Below are 11564 nucleotides of genomic sequence, written 5' to 3'. Positions count from 1 at the left end.
AGGTGAAACACAAGGAGCTTAATAAACTAAAAGATGATCTTATGAATGAGATCATGGATCTTCAATGTAAAGGTTGAAAATGTGGGTAAGTAAAAGAGTGATTGTGGGAGAGTGTTTGATTGAGATTTCTTGCAAGTGAAGTGTGAAGGGTTCACAAGATTACTCGAAGGTAAGGATCTCTCTATATTTTAGGTTACAACCCTTCTTTTCTTATTTCTAATTACTCATGAGAAGATCTTTAAAAAGATTTGATGCTCTACCGACACTTGGAGGGTGTGAAAGGATGATGGTACTCTGTCGACTCTTGGAGGGTGTGAAAAGATGACGGTTCTTTGCCGACACATGGATAGTGTGAATGGATGATAGTTCTCTGCCGACACTTGGAGAGTGTAAAAGGTGACAGTTCTTTACCGCACTGGGGATTGGTGGAAGATAGGATTTGTAAAGGCTTCTTTGCCTTGCTGTGGGGGCAAAAGGAGAGTCACGTTTGTAATAGTGCAATACCTGAAGAGGGAGTCTTCAGGGAGTGGATGTAGGTCGTGTTTGATCGTACCACTATAAATCTTTATCTTTTTATTTTCCTCATTTATTTTTTGGTAATTTATTTATTGTGGTTAAAAAGCTTATTTTAATTTAAAATCAAATTACTGTAAAATTTTAAATAGTTTTCTATTAAAAACCAAGAAAATTTTAAAATTGCCAATTCACCCCCCTCTTGGTTAGCCTTAGGACAATTGCTTAGGTTTCACAACCTATATGGAATCAACAAAGCTTACTTGATTAAAGAGCATGCAGTGCCTTAGCTTTTGGGCTACAAAAACTTGAGCAAGATAATGCTTCTCAATGGAAGGATACCAAATTTCTATAGGGAGAAGTTGTCAGCTTAGATAGTAGAGGGCATTTTTTTTCCTCATCCTTGACTCAAGCTAATAGGTAACCAAGTGACTTGTCCAAAGTCATGGTATAGAGAATAAGTTATTTCCCTAGAGCAACGGCTACCAACACTGGCAGATTGGTAAGGTATTATTTGATATTCTCAAAGGCACTTTAACATTTCTTGTTATTGCAATCTATGATCCCTAGTCTATGATTTTGATGATGACATATATTATTGATTAAACTGTTGCTTTTCTCAGTGAATATTTTGGATATTTCTTTTGTCTATGAAAACTAATACTGCAGGTCAAATATTTACTACTCAAGGCTACTTGAAGCTCAATACTGGGTAGAATAGGAATGTCAAGTAAATAAAGTATGTACTTTTATGTTTCTTTATTATATATTTATTGAGTCAGGCCACATAAGTGTGTATGAAATTAAGTGTCCGTGCATATACACATAGGGGGAGTGAGAAAAAATTTAAAGTTAAAATTTATTTTTTACTAATCATATTGTATAACTTACAATCGTACTAAAAATTAGTTGTATAAAGAATGATCATAAAAGTTAATTGAATAATTAGTTTCTATGAGCTAATCATTTTGTATAATATAGATCGTACTATATGATTCATTATGATTTAGAAACCCTAGTCACTAGATAAATTATGTAAGATAATCATAATTTGAATTTTAAAATAATCATATTATAAGAATCTGATTCGTCTTGTATAAAAATTTAAATTCTTACTTAAATTAAACCTTATAATTAGTCTATCAAATAATGTTTTACTTAATGATTGGCAGATACTAAATTTAAAATAATATTATATAATCTTAATCGTATAATACGATTGGCAGAGACTAAATTTAGTCATTTCAAATATCATAACAAATAAAATTATGATTTTTAAAGTAATCATACTATATAATATTGGATGCCCAACTTGAAATCAACTAACTATATTTTATTATGATAGCAATACAGGATGAATGATAGAGATGATTTCTAATCATCCAGGAATCATCCGATATGAATATGGGGAAAGCAAACATATCATTTTGGGTGATCTTTGGATTGTACTGTATGTTGTGTTTGAAAAGTTAAGCATTTCAAATAAAATGCTATTTATATCATACTAGACATGACTAGTTTTTTAACATGTCATATTATACAAATTTTAGAAATAAGAGAGGATTGTGTGGTTGTTGAAGGAACTATGAGAGAGAAGCTTTTGCTAGACATCTAGGGTTTTAGAGCAAGGAGAAGGTGAGGTTGAACATGAGGGAAATGAAGTGTGAGGAGATCACCTGGTTGCTTTAAGATAGCTGCACCCTTGCTCCTCCTATGACCTTGGTGAGCCCTTTAAGGCTCTCTTGGGAGAGAGGCTTCTAAGTTAAGTCCTCGAGGTACTCTGCTTTTTCTAGGAGGGAGAAAAAGATTTGAGGTATACTGCCTTCTCCAAGAGGAAGAAAAAGCTTTGGGTTCTCTACCTTCTCTAGGAGAGAGAAAAATTTTCAAGGTTAACTGATTTCATCGGGGAAGGTGACATAGCTTTTGGGACTCTGCCACATCAAGTTTGGTGAAAGTGAATCTATAAAAGCTTCTATACCTTAATGTGGGAGCAAAACGAGTCTCTTTTTATTAGTAAAATTTTTGGAGTGGAGGACTCCAAGGAATGGATGTAGGTCAAGGTTAACCAAACCTCTTTGAAAATTTCAATGTACATTTTCATTTTCCTCATTTTACTTTTCACACTTAATTTTTGAGATAATTATTTGGTAATAATATGAGATTAATGTTTTATTGTGTTAATTAGAATTTCATCATCATTATTAAAATTATTATTAAATTAGTAGCTTTGGCATCCATTGATCAAATTATTTATTTCAAAGTTTTGAAATTTTTTTAATAAAAATAGTATTCATGCTTTGAATTTTTTAAATTACTAATTTACCATCGTCTTGGTGCTCCTTGGGCTAGTTCTATCAGGTGTAAAATCCTTCTCAAACTTTTAAATCGTATCAGATAGGGTTTCAAAAACAAGGTTACTTTAAAAAAGGATCAATGGCTCATTTTGGTAAAATTAGCACTACTAAGGGTTATTCAGTAACTCTTCCATCTTTATTTGACAATATACCTTTTGACTTTTGAAAAATTTGCATGTCTTCTTTCTTGTAGTCTATAGATTATCACATGTGGATGTTAGTCCAAGAAAGATATTATGTACCATCTCATTTTGTGAATGACATTAAAATTGAACTATCATTTAACAAATGGAGTAATGTGGATAGGGATTTAGCCCAATGATTTCAAAATGTTTAAACTATTTCATTTATGCATTAAAACATGAAGATTATATGTGTGTATCAACTTATACTACTTGAAAAAATATTTGTGATAAACTATACATAAATTATGAAGGAACTAGTGAAGTAAAATAGTTTAGGTTAAACATCATGCTTCATGACTACAAACCGCTTCGCATGAAACCTAGTGAATCAGTTTTCTGAAATGTATATTAGGTTTTCACAAATAGTGACATCCCTATATGCATTAGATAGAGAACTTACAAACTCTAAAAAAGTCAATAAGATTCTGTGTTGTCTACCTTGTTCTTATGTTACGAAGATAACTATAATTACTAAATCTAAAGACTTGAATGTTTACTCCATTGATAAATGGCTTGGGTCACACATTGTCTACAAGAAAGGAGAGAGTTAAAGGTAAAGTGATGCAGGAGAAAAAAAGAAGAAGAGAACTGCATCACTAAAAGCAAATTATTATAATAGTAACAGTTATGCAGTGGAGGAGGATGATGACATCACCTTAATAACATGGTAAGTCAAAATCTTTCTGAAAAGAAAACAAAGGCATCACCAGCAACATTGGAGAAAATGTAAAAGCAACAAAATGTTAAATTTTCTTCTGACATAATTTTATTTGAATGCAGGAAACTATGCCACCTCTGAACTGATTGTATAAACCTTAAGACTCACCCAATCAAGGAGAAGGGTAAAGAGAATCCAAAGTTTAAGAGGGGCAAGCAAAAGACATAAAAAACTTTCTAGGCCAACTCCGCCTCAAAATATTTAGAATCTAAAGCAGAGGTGGAGGTAATAAACTTGTGTCTTATGGCTAATGATAATCTTGATCAATTTGATCAAGATAAGGTATGTCAACTTTCCTTATATGAATTAATCATTTTTTTAAAAATATTCATGATTCATGTAGGAAGATGAAAAAGATGCATGCTAATCTCAGTACTGAATTGTCTACTTTGCAAAAAGAGTATGCTAGTTTAATTATTGAGCATTCTAATTTAGATGGTGACTACATGACCTTTATTGATGAATATGATGCCTTAAACAAGAAGTATATAAACTTAACTATTGCACAAAAATCCTTGAAAACATCACACATTAAATTAGAGAAAGCATACAAAGGATTAGAAGCATGTGCATTAGAAATATATGGTATGAAGCATACATTAAAAATTGAAATGTCCATTCTTGCAAGTGTAAACATATTTTTAGAAGCATACTTAACTTCCTTTTAGAATAACAAACCACCACCTACCTTAGAATAATTTTATAATCCCTCAACAAAGCATGCATCATATAAACCTATGAAGAGGCACCATGACTAATATATATTAGTAAATTTATTTCTTAGTGTTAGGTGTTACTCTTGTGGCATGTTAGGTAACATAGCTTGCACTTGTACAATCCGCTATATGACACATCTAGGGTGGAGTCTAAAATTGCATTCATCACAACATAACATGCACTCATCTCATTCATTCAAGCATAAGGTGATACCCAAACACTTGGTTTCCTAAATTCAACCTTTAAATGATTATGTAAGGTTTCTCTCACAAAAGGCCGAGTGAGAGCATGTAGTACCTAAATCGTGGATGCTCTAAGCATGTGACTAGTGATATGAAGTAGTTCATCATACTGGAGGCCAAGTCAGAGGCAAGGTGACACTTAGAGATAAAACTACTAAGAAAGTGGTGGGCTTAGGTATAATCTACAACACTAAAATCTTTATTATTAAAAACATTTTATGAGTTGATGGTTTAAAGCATAACCTACTAAGTATTCATCAAATGTGCTATAAATATTTTGACATCAAATTTATTTCTAAAAAATTCATAATTAGATTAAATTAAAAACTTGTATTAAAAGGAAAATGAATTAATATTGTTTACATGCAAGACTTGAACTGCATTTCATATTCTAATTCTATATGTTTGATAATAATTATTGATGATTCTTAGTTATGGCATAGAAGACTATGTCATGTGAGTATGAAAACCCTTAGGAAGATCACCAAAAAAGATTTAGTTAGAGGCATCCATAAGTTAGACTTCACTTAGGACCACCTATGTGATGCGTGCAAAGTAGGAAAATAAGTTAAGCCTTTATTTCATTCAATTAAGGACATCAACACCTCTAGGCAACTAGACATCCTTCATATGGATCTATTTTGACATGTTAGTATAATAACATAGAAGGGAAGACATATGAATTTATAAAAGTAGATGATTACTATAGATTTACTTAGCTTAGATTCCTAGCACATAAGAGTGTGTTTTGAGAAATTTAAAACTTTCTTCACTTGGATTCAAAGGAAATTAGGATGTGAAATTTCAACCATTCATAGTGATCATGGTAGAGAATTTTAAAATGATAGGTTACAATCTTTCTATTAAGATATACATATAGAGGTGCCCCTAGGACCCCTCAATTGAATGGAATAGCTGAGAGAAAAAACATAACCTTGGTTGAAGTTGTTAGGGTAATGCTAGCTGAATACACTCTCCCTAGATACTTTTGGGCTGAAGTAGTGAAAACTAGTTGTTATGTTTTGAATAGAGTGAATGTTAGATCAAAGCTGAATAAGATATCCTATAAACTCCTAAATGGTAAGACACCCAATATTTTCCACTAACATGTCTTTAGATGTAAATACTTTATCTTGATTAATGGAAAATCACCCTTAGAAAAATTTTATCCAAAATATGATAAAGGATTCTTCTTAGGTTATTCATATGTAAGAAAGGCTTATATAATCTTTAATAAAAGGACCTTTATAATAGAAGAGTCTACCCATATTGAGTTTTATGAATAAGATAGGACCTTTGAATCTCAGCCTAAAGAAGAAGAAGTGGAGGTCATTCATGGGTAGAAGCAATTGCTATAGGAGATAGAGTACAACTTCAAGAGTAGTTACATAGAGATTGGAGATATTCTTCTAGTCATCCTAAATAACTGATCTTAGGAGACCCATCTAAAAGTGATAGAAATAGTCATGAACTTAGGAAGGAGGTTATCATTCTTTATTTATTTCCATGATAGAATCCACCAACATAAACTTGGCCTTATCTGATGAATTCTGGGTCATAACACTATAAGAAAATTAAATTAATTTATTAGGAATGATGTTTGGGAATTAGTGAGTAGACCTAAAGATAGGAGTATTTTAGGAACTAAATGTGATTTAAGAATAAAAAGAATGGCTATAGCATAATAGTATGGAATAAGGCTAGGTTAGTAGCTAAGGCATACAATCAAATTGAAGGTATTAATTTTGAAGAAACCTTTTCCCCTGTAGCTAGGCTAAGCCATTAGGGTGCTCTTAGCCTTTGTTTGCTTTAAATAATTTAAGCTATTGTAAATGGAGGTTAAAAGTGCTTTATTAAATGGGGTAATCAAAGAGGATGTATATATTTCGCAACCCCAAGGTTTTGAGAACTAAAAATTCCCAAATCATGTATTCAAATAAAGAAGGCTTTTATAGGTTGATGCAAGCACTAGAGCCTAGTTTGAAAGGCTGAGCAGGTTTCTTCTAGATAGAGCCTTTGTTAAGGGTAATGCATACACCACCCTATTCTTAAAGAAATAAGTAGAAGAATTACTCATTGTCTAAATTTATATTGATGACCTCTTGTTTGGATCCTTAAATAAAAACCTATGTGATGAATTTTTAAAAAGAATGAGTAGAGAGTTTGAGATGAGTATGGTGGGAGAGCTAAACTACATTCTTGGATTTAGTTTTAAGGAAAAGGATGATGAAATTTTTCATAGTGAATTGAAATACATGAAAGACATCCTTAAGAGATATTAAATGGATAATGCTAAAGTAATCAAAATTCCCTTGAGCTCAACTTTTTAGTTGGACAATAACCTAAGTAGAAAATCAGTTGATTAGAAGTATAGATTGATAATTGGATCACTCCTTTACTTGACTGCCTGTAGATCTGATATCATATTTATTGTTTATCTCTATGATAGATTTCAGGCTGACCACCCTAAAGAATCCCAAATTAATACTGTTAAAAGAATTCTTAGATATCTTCTAGGAACCCAAAACTTAGGAATATGCTATCTAGATATAACACTTCTTTTGAGATCATAAGATATTTTGATTTTGACTTTGTAGGTTATAGGGTTGATAGGAAAAGCACCTCTAAAGCATGCTAATTTATAGGACATTCTTCAATCTCATGGTCTAGAAGAAAGCAAAACTCTATAGCCATATCTATGGATGAAGCAGAATATATCATTGTAGGGAGTTGTGCTGCACAAGTCCTAAGTTATAAATAATAAATCTTAGATCTTGAACTACCTATAAGCACCATTTAAATCATGTGTGATAACATTAGTGCCATTTGTATATCAAATAATCCAATATAATATTCAAGGACCAAACTTATAGACATTAGGCACCATTTCATTAGAGACCATGTAAGAAAAGGGGTTATAGAGCTACATTATGTAGCTGCTGAAAATCAATTAGCTGATATATTTAATAAATCCATAGCCTTGAAACCTTTAGAATATTGAGGGCTAGACTAAGTGTTATAGGCATTCATGCTTAACTTATGATAAAACAAAATTTGTTATCATTTGAAATCAACAATTTTTATACGGTACATTGTATGTATTCATTTATTTAGTCTTTATTGAGTCATGTGTTGTCATCTTTTTATTTTTGTTTTAAAAAATTATAAAAAAGGGTGCTTTCTAATCATCATACACGCATAATCCCCATTAGATAAATAAGATTAAAATAAAAATTTTCCTATCATGTTGTATGATTCATAATTCATACTATAAGATATGTCAAGTTATGCACAATTCTCAATCATTAGCCAAATCAAAGGCCCAAATGAGTTTAATTATTCGTGATTGTACTGTTTGAACCACCTATCATAATATATTATACACATGTTAGAATATGTTAGGATGAATTCAACATGGCTGATATGATCATAATTATAATTCTTATTGTATGAACACCTATTTTTTTACTATATAATGCATTTAGTTAAAAGTAGTTTAGACGACTTCTCGGGATGAACACAATTCCTTAAGAGAGGTTATAAATAAACCTCTTTATATATGCCAACCTATCTTGAAGGGACCTTAGTTGATTAAGACTTATGGGATGCAACATATTTAAGATGACTAATATCTTAGAATGATTAATTTTAATTCCACAGAGCTGTAATATGAAGCACAAAAATTTTCCTAAAGTAATGCCAAAAGTACAATTCAAGGGGTTCATTTTGATGTCGTAGTGGCACAACCACTCAAAGATGATTCTTAAGTCAAATAGGTCATATAGGTGAGATTCTTATAATCAACGCAGATCCAAATTTGACCATTTTTCTTTTGAATTGGTACTACACTGGCTACCTAAGAGGGTATTGTTCCTATCGAATAAACATGGCCTCGACCAATTTTTTTATTTTAGAAATGACTTGTTGCTCAATTTTTAGATACATGCATCGAAGAGCTTGCTTAATATGAATGGCATCATGTCAAGTTCCAAGTTTATAAACTACTATATTAGTAGATAAGTTTGGCATTTTATCATATGTCTAGGCGAAGCAGTCCTTAAATTCAAAGAGAAGTTGGATTAGATCCTATGATTCATCCTCAGTCACAAAGTGCTAATAAAAGTAGGGACATCCTCTGTTGTAAAGTTAATTTCTTTCAGTTCAACAACTATCAATTTAATTTATTCTTCAAATCTGGAGGGTGCATCTAGAACTTGAAGTTCTTAGAGATCATCTGATGTCTCCAAATAAAGCCATCAAGGTGGTCAAAAATTTCAGTTAGGACCTTCTTATGTTCAAGATGATTTGTTATCATAAGAAAGTATTTGTCGCCGTTAAATGAACTAATGATACCAAAGATATCACCACTACTCAAATTTCTTTTACTTTTGTGTGCTAGAGGTTCTCATAATATCTAGCTTGACCCTTGGTCTATTGACTCGATGTGAGAGCTCTAGAGATATAATTTCTTATGCACATACAAAATTAGCTAGAAGGTAATTCCATTAATTAATTGAAATATATCTTCTTAAGGATTACATCATCTTCTTTCCTTGAAGTGGAGGTGCTAAGAAAAAAGAACTTATGGACTTTCCTTCATCATCCAAATTAGGAGAATCCTTAACTACTAACCCCATAACCCTACCGGTAGAGAGTGGGGCTAAGGTTATGGCTTTAATTTTCATATTTAACTTTTATACATAGTTAATTAAGGCTTGTCACTTTAAACTTTTGGAGTATCATTATCTTAATCACTATCTTGTTATAAAGTTAGATCAAATTTTGGAGGATGACTTTTCTTCTATTAATTAAAAGGATTTCTTTCACCCCAAACTTTTCAGTCATCATCTAAACATGAGTCCAAATCAATGTACATTGGGGGTATTTATCTTGAAGTAAAGTATAGCCTCGACCACGTACTCGTTGGGCCATTCTCCCACCTCTTTGAGGGAAAATGTTTGGAGGCCTAAAGATGATGCCCTTAACATCATCTTCATTATCAGATTATTTTCTTTCATGACTTTTATCTTTTTCTCCTTTAATGTTTTATTTTCTTTTGAACTTTGTTTATTTCTTTCTCCTCTTTGATTGCGATCTCATTTTTAGCACAGGTAGTGGACCCTTTCGGAGCATATTATGTGGCACCTTCATAAATTTTGATCTGTGAATAGAGAATGTTTGTAAATCACCCTAAATCATGTATTCAATGCCATCTCATTAGCCTTGACACATTAGTGTAGGGTACATGGAACCAACTTATATTTGTTGATCCAGGGCCTACCTTAAAGTGCATTGAAGGATGTCGTTGAATCAATTATGTAAAATTTGGCTTTTATTTTCAACTCTCCTATCTATAAAAGAAGTGTGATTTAACCTAAATCCTTTTCACCCTATGCATTGAACCTGTGTAATACTATTTTATTATTGGTTGACTTACATGTATCCACTTTGAGTTATGCGGGACATGTTCATCATGTTGAGCAATGCTCCTAGATCAATAAGGACTCTAAATAATATAAAATTTCCTACATTTACAATAATGCAAAATGGGAGGTTACGATTGGTATTTGCCAAAAGTAAATCTTTGTTGGAAAAAGTTTCCTCTAAGATTTCTTTAAAGTATTGAGCTTCATCTTGTGATTTCATAGTTAATGGAGCTAAGCAAATCTCTGGGTCAGGAAGTGCTTTGATTAAAGATTCCCTCATATCTTTCTAGATAATGATGGTGTTATAGATATTCAACTTAGTTGGTAGTATCCTAAGATGAGTTAAGATGTTATAATTGACCTTGGCAACATCAGGATCATGACTTGGAGAATTAGAAGGAAGATTAGATTATGGAGGAGAAGTTTGAATAGGATCATTAGACATAACTTGTTTTCCCTTTTCTAGAGGAGGGAGCATAGGGGTTAATTCTTTGCCACCATGAAGTTATTCATCCATGATCTGCTCAGGAGGACAAAAGATGGTGTTGGGGGGCTCTCCTTAGGAAATATAGTGTCATTTTTTTATGGGGAGTATGAGATTGAAAAATCTACCATATGGGTTAACTTTGAGGGTGTCTCCATATAATAAGATCTCAAATTCTTCTCTCCCTTTAGAAATCAAATCTAAGGAATTGAGTTTTTGATGATCTTGATTAAGCACTATTGGATTTTGATTTTCTTCTATGGAAGATTCATTTTGTATTTTGTTCTAAATGTTAATCATCAATATATGCATAAAAAATATTTTTTTATTAATTTTTGACCGTTTTCCTTTGATGGGGTAAAGTAAAAGTCATATAACATCAATGGGAATAGGGGTTTTACTCCACCATCCACCACCTGAATAAATCTTTGATCAACTTGTTTCCTCTCTACAAAAAAATTACTCTTTTTCTTTTTATTATTTGTATTAGTTTCTATAACTATTAGAGATGAAACCATCTTTAAATCCTTCAACGATACCTCCAGCTCAGCCTCCTAGATTAGGCCCTAGGCTGTCATCGATAACTAATGAGAAATATGAAAAGATTGGTTAATCAACTTATTAAATTCCCAAGATAGAGCAACATCCTAACCATCATCAATTGATAGAGAAATGTTAGAGTTTTTACCTGAGATAATTTTGATGGACCCTTGATTTAGATCTACCAAATACTCCTTAGAAATTATGATCTTGCCCTGATTGTAGTTTCTCTCAACCCAATCCTTAAAAAAGAAGGCAATCTTTGATTGTGTGTCCTAATATGTGATGGTAGGGGTAGCTATTGTGATCATCAATCTTATTTGCCTCTTCCAGCTTCTTGTCCTCTGGCAATCTAAAGTTTATTTTCCTTAAGAGACGACTCTTG

The sequence above is a fragment of the Dendrobium catenatum genome, unplaced genomic scaffold (genome assembly GCF_001605985.2).
Source record: "Dendrobium catenatum unplaced genomic scaffold, ASM160598v2 fragScaff_scaffold_1053, whole genome shotgun sequence".
Taxonomy (NCBI): Eukaryota; Viridiplantae; Streptophyta; class Magnoliopsida; order Asparagales; family Orchidaceae; genus Dendrobium; species Dendrobium catenatum.
The sequence above is the reverse complement of the archived record's forward strand: the minus strand, read 5'-3'. Positions refer to the sequence as shown.